Consider the following 6,000-nt stretch of genomic DNA (forward strand, 5'->3'; position numbering starts at 1 on the left):
CCGGACCTACAGCCAAGATTGCTCTATCCAGCAAAGATTCTATCATTTAGAATCAAAGGGCAGATAAAGAGCTTCCCAGACAAGAAAAATCTAAATGAGTTCATCACCACCAAACCAGTATTATATGAAATGTTAAAGGGACTTATTTAAGAAAAAGAAGATCAACACTGTGAACAATAAAATGGCAATAAATACATATCTATCAACAATTAAATCTAAAAAATAAACTAAGCAAACAAGAAGAACAGAGACAGAATTATGGATACAGAGAGCATTTTTATGGTTGCCAGATGAGAGGGGCATAAGAGGGAATGAGTGAAGAGGTGAGGAGATTCAAAGGTACAAATAGGTAGTTACAGAATAGCCAGGGGGATGTAAAGTAGAAGGTAGGAAATGGAGTTAGCCAAAGGACTTATACACATGGCCCATGGCCATGAAAAATAGTATGGAGATTGCCTGAGGGGGTGGGAGGTGATGGGTGGATAGGACAAAGGGGGAAATATTTAGACAATTCTAATAGCATAATCAATAAAATTTAATTAACAATAAGCAAATAAATAAATTACAGAAAAGAAAGTGAACTGGAACATAGTCAACAAAAGAAAAAAGCAAACAAAATATAACCAGAGACATTGAAGTTAAGAACATAAAGGACACATGGACAAAAACAAGGGGGAAGGTACAGGCAGGGGAGGGAGGTGGATTTGGCTGGGGTGGGGTGGAGGGGTGGGGAGAAAATGCAGATAATTGTAATTAAACAACAATAAAAAAATAAGCAAGTGAAAAATAAAATAAAAATCACCTTTTAACATAACAAATCACAGCTTTCTTCCTTTCATCATTCAGAAAACCCCAAGATTGTAAGAACTTTGTGACAGAAATAATAGATGAAGACCAAATATATGTTTCTTATTATAAATCACATAATCACAGGTGCATTTGTTTAAAACTTTTAAATCAAATGTGCACACAGAAGAATGCATAAGTTTCACAAAGTTTTTGCTTTCAAAAGCCAGCTGAAACATTGTTCTTTTTTTTTCCAGCTGTGATTTTAAAAGTAAAAAGGAAAAGAAAAATAGCCTCAAATATAAAAAATAAATACTTAAACTGACAAGGTGATAGTAAATAATTAAATTGTCTATTTTTTTGCAACTTACTTACTGCCAGTGAATTCATACTAAGAAAAAACATCCCCATTTTCCTGTTGCTGGTGAAAGTGGAACTTTTTCATGGGATCATGAGAAAAGCATTTCACAGACCCATGCATGGGAAATTGTGATGTGGCAAGGTTTGTTCAGGTGGAAATAGAAGGCTGCTCTTATGTCCCATCTCCATCCATCCTTCCATAGAAAAAGTCCAACCATGTCTTCAGCAAAGCCAAAACAAAGACCAGTGTCCAGAATTTCTTTTTTTAAATGTTAATTCATTTATCTTTGAGAGGGAGGGAAAGAGTGAGAAAGAAACATCAGTGTCAGAAGAGAAACATCAAATGGTGGCCTCTCGCATGTCCCCAGTGGAGGTTGAACATGTAACCCAGGCATGTGCCCTGCTTAGGAATCAAATGGGTGACCTATCACTTTGTGGGACAACGCCTAATCAACTGAGTCGTGCTAGCCAGGGCAGTGTCCACAATTTCTGTGTTGCTATGCCTGCACAGTTACTATGGTGAGAATGTAGAAACAAACAGGGTGAGCATGGGGGTGGGGGAGAGAAAGAGTGGGTGCTTCTTTATTAAACTGGGTTATATTATCTTGGGCTTGGGACAGACCAGGAACTTTTTTGAAATAACCAATCAACTTCCCAAGCTTTTGTGGGTTTATGATAGGACCACCCCCGGATCAACTGATCCCTTTCCCAGGTTAGACTGACACAGGCTTCTATGGTAGCCATTTGGGTTCCTCTCATGCATGTCAAAAGTTCTTTTACAACGTTTGGTTTCTACTGTCTACATGTCCAACAGAGGATTTCTGGCCATCGGCTCCCCCAGAGAGATTTCCTGTCTGCAGCAAGGAGACTAATCCTCAGCAGCAGTCCTCCCTGGAGTGTGTAAATAAGTCTGTTTATGCTATAGCTTCCTACTGAAGCAAAAACGCTCTTGATCCTCAGACCCTTCGGTTCAACTATCTCTGAACTCTTTGCTTCCCTCTTTATTAACAACTAGCTAACAACCTATGCTACCAGTAGCATTGTACAATTATTATGCTTTTTGCTCAAAGCACAAAAGCAAAATAGAAGACTTGGTAGCACTATAGAATTGCTTTTCATAAGTAAAATTTGCCACCTATGGATATAGTCATAGGTGCTAATTTAGGAATGATCATGTAATAGGAACTGAAGCACTAAGTGTTCAAATCACTACAGTTTATTGATCATATTTTGTATGAGCTTTCATTCTTTGATCCTGGGGTGACTTCCTCCTGTATAATAATGAGATTATATTAATTGTATCAACTTCATTTGTAGAAGTGAATACAGTAGACTTAATGGATTGTTCTCCAACATGGTCCTCTAACTTTAAAATTGATCCTAAATATCCAATGTGCCACAGTTAGTATTGTCTGAGTGAGCATAAAATGTGCAAAGAATTATTTTAATAGTTTGATCATTTATAGATATCATATGCCATCTTTTATTATGTTCACTTAATTATGTTTACAACATTTTTCTTCCACATCTCATTTTATTATACTATCATTTCTGGATAATATTTTACCCTCAAGTGTTAACCTTTCTAATGGAGAAAATAATAATACATATATGAACACAGTTAAATAATTAACAATACATTTCATGTTCTTATAAATAATGGCACATTATTACATTTTGAGAGAAATACATTGTCATAATTGCTTAATTTGATAAACAAAATGCAGTTGCCTTATGTCATCACAATTATACAACATTGCTTAAGATTCTAAGTATGTGACATTAGAAAAGTAACATATACAGCATAAGTAAATGATTATGTAAATGTGCAGAAGTATTATAAATAAAAACTAATTATATGTGAAAATCTTGTGTACTCTGAACTTAATTCTCACACCAAATATATCTGTCCAAAATCCAGAGCTCTGAGTTTTTTATTAAGTTCTCAATGACAAAATAATGTCTAAGGCAACAAAAGTTGTTTTTTATATGGTAGAATTTTAAGATGATTTCAAAAGTGTTTTTTCTTATGTACTAATGGTAAGAAATATTTCCACTGACTATTGACACATAAAACTATGACTCAAAAATATGTTATCATGAAAAAATACTAGAGTAAGAGTTGGCACACAAATGGAATGAATTCACGGAAATAAAATGTGTTCTCTTCAGTTCTGTTTTATGCTCTATTAGCAATCTCAAATTACCCTCTGAATCAACAAATAAATACTGTAGATCAACAAATAAATAGATTCTGGTTTTGTTTTTGGTGCTTTATTTTTTGATAGGTTAGAGTCAGTGCTGAAGACATTGTTTCATCCTGTCTAGTTCTATTCAAGAATAGAAAGCATCATTTGAACAAAAATTTCCCTAAAAATGTTTCTAGTTAGTGTATCTTTTAGACTTGAGTGTGGAAGAGTGAGGGGCAGAATTATCTAGGACAAGGAAACTAATTGGTAGCTAGATTCATAATACACATAACCACATATGTTGCTTTTATGTAAACATGCGTTAAAGATTGAAATACTGGAGAATTATTTCTACCTCTAGTATAAATTAATCAATATTAAAAAGTATGCTTTAACAATATTGTAATGTAGGGTAGGAAGGGTCATGGTTTATAGAAGGACAACATGCAAACCTAGAGCCTTCTACTATACACACGCCTCCTCCGCTCTGAATACAGTCATACCTCGGCACTTGCGGCTTCAGAACATGTTAAAACCCGGACTTACCGCATTTTGACGAGAAAAATGTTTCAGCCCTGGCGCTCGCCCGCGACTCATCCCACTTGCTAGAACTTGAATGAGTCATGAGGCCATCCCTCAAGAGAAAATGCTCCATTGTTCTGTACTCATCAGAATGGGACCTCCCGGGTCCCAGAATGAATTAATGATAAGTACCCAGCAGCACTGTATTTTCCAAGCCTGCATTTAAATTATCAGCTTAAAGTTATGTGGATTTATTTTCCTTTTAAAGGGTGAAATTGCTTGTATACTATGTGTTAACTGTCATTAATTTTAAAGATGAGTTATAATACATTTTGTTTATAAAATATAATTGAACCATGAATTATGCTTGCACAAAGCACATATAATCAATAAGTTTCCATGACCTAGTAGTTGAATTGCGACAAGTCATTGTAAATTAGAACCAGAAAAGAGTTTTATACCCATACCTATATGGCGAGGGAAATTTATTTTTGTATGATGCATAAATTTATTGGTACTAACTACTTTGGGAAGCTTAACCTAAAACTTTATTTTATGAGCACTGGTTCTTGGGTTGGTAATTGCACTTAGTAACCAGCAATTTGTCACATTTTTGGATGTTGTTATGATTCTCTATTCTATATACTCTTCAATCATGTCCTAATTTTCACTAAAATATTATTACCTCAATAATCGTTCCTTAGAACATCAGCACTCGGGACATGGTTGTGTCAGTGCTAAGCTTCTTTCCCATGTTTACAAAGAATAGAGATTAATACAGAATTATCCATAAGTATTCAAAAACATTTAATAAGTTTAATTCTTAAGAATTTATCAAAATACAGAGCTTAAAAAATTAGTGATTCACTAATTCAAATGTTTCATTTGTAAAAAAAGGAAAATAATTTCCCAAGAAATTAATTCATTTCCCAATTAATTAGAGGGCACAGTGTCAGAGTTTATGTTGAACCAGGTGTTTTGATTGCTGGCTCATATGGATTCCTACCTGACTTCATAGATTCTCCTACTGTAAATGCAAATAATATAGTTAAAGAATAGTTAACAGCCAATACAAAACCATTTTCAAGGAAATTGAGAGTGTGTATTCAAACGCTATTCTGGATAATAAAATTTGTCCAAAGAAGGTAAAGTCAAATGTTTCGGCTCTATCTTGCAGTTAATATCTCTTTATCCAAATGTCTGTATCTAATATAAAGTGTGAAAGAGAGAGATGAGTGGGTGGAGGGAGAGGCCATTGGTTATTATCATGAGGTCTTCTATTCATATTAGATTAGCCAATGGCAAGCAGCTGCTTGCTTATTAGAGAACGTAGACTGAAATAGGGAAAAAATTATCTTTATCTCTAAATAGATTGACAAATATTGGTAAAGTGAACCTTTAAGAATTCTTTTGACAAGGCCGAAGTATTGTCATGGGGGTGATTTTATCCAATACATTAACCTTGTCCAGTATTTCACTTTGCTCTTGTAAATGTAGCACAATAAAAACTGGAAAGAGATATTGTGTATAAAAAACTATTTCTAATTTAAATTAGAAATAATTCTCCTAAAAAGATATTTCCTAGTATCTGTTGTCAAATATTAGAACATTATTTTTAACATTATTTTTAAGTAGTGCAATATGAAAATAAATGTCAATAATGTAATTATCTGATATAATGTTCATTACCTGAAGAATTGAAATTAATGTGTACTAAATCATTATCTTTTTATGGCAGACAGATATTGGGGTTATGGTATTAGTAAACTTTGGGTTCTTTTCATTCACAGATCAGGATCTGCTTTTTAATAAATTGAGAAGCTAAGGTCTAACCCCTTCAGCAGCAGATTGGCTTACTAATTATCTTAGTAATAGCTTTAAATTATTATTCAGTGTAGGTCTGTGTCCTACAGTTAGTGGGTCACGATATCTCTTGAGATTCATACATTTTTCCTCTTCTAGTAAATTACTTGCCATCTGCAAATAATTCAAGTACATTGTTTAACTTTTTGAAATAATATTGATATGGTCAGGAACATACTGATACATTTGAAAGGGTCTGAAAGTAACCTGGGAGACAGAGCAGCTGATTCCTTGTTAAGATTCATCTACTCTCTGAAAACTAACATGAGTCATTTCATAT

The sequence above is a fragment of the Desmodus rotundus genome, chromosome 2 (assembly GCF_022682495.2).
Source record: "Desmodus rotundus isolate HL8 chromosome 2, HLdesRot8A.1, whole genome shotgun sequence".
In the NCBI taxonomy this organism is placed as follows: Eukaryota; Metazoa; Chordata; class Mammalia; order Chiroptera; family Phyllostomidae; genus Desmodus; species Desmodus rotundus.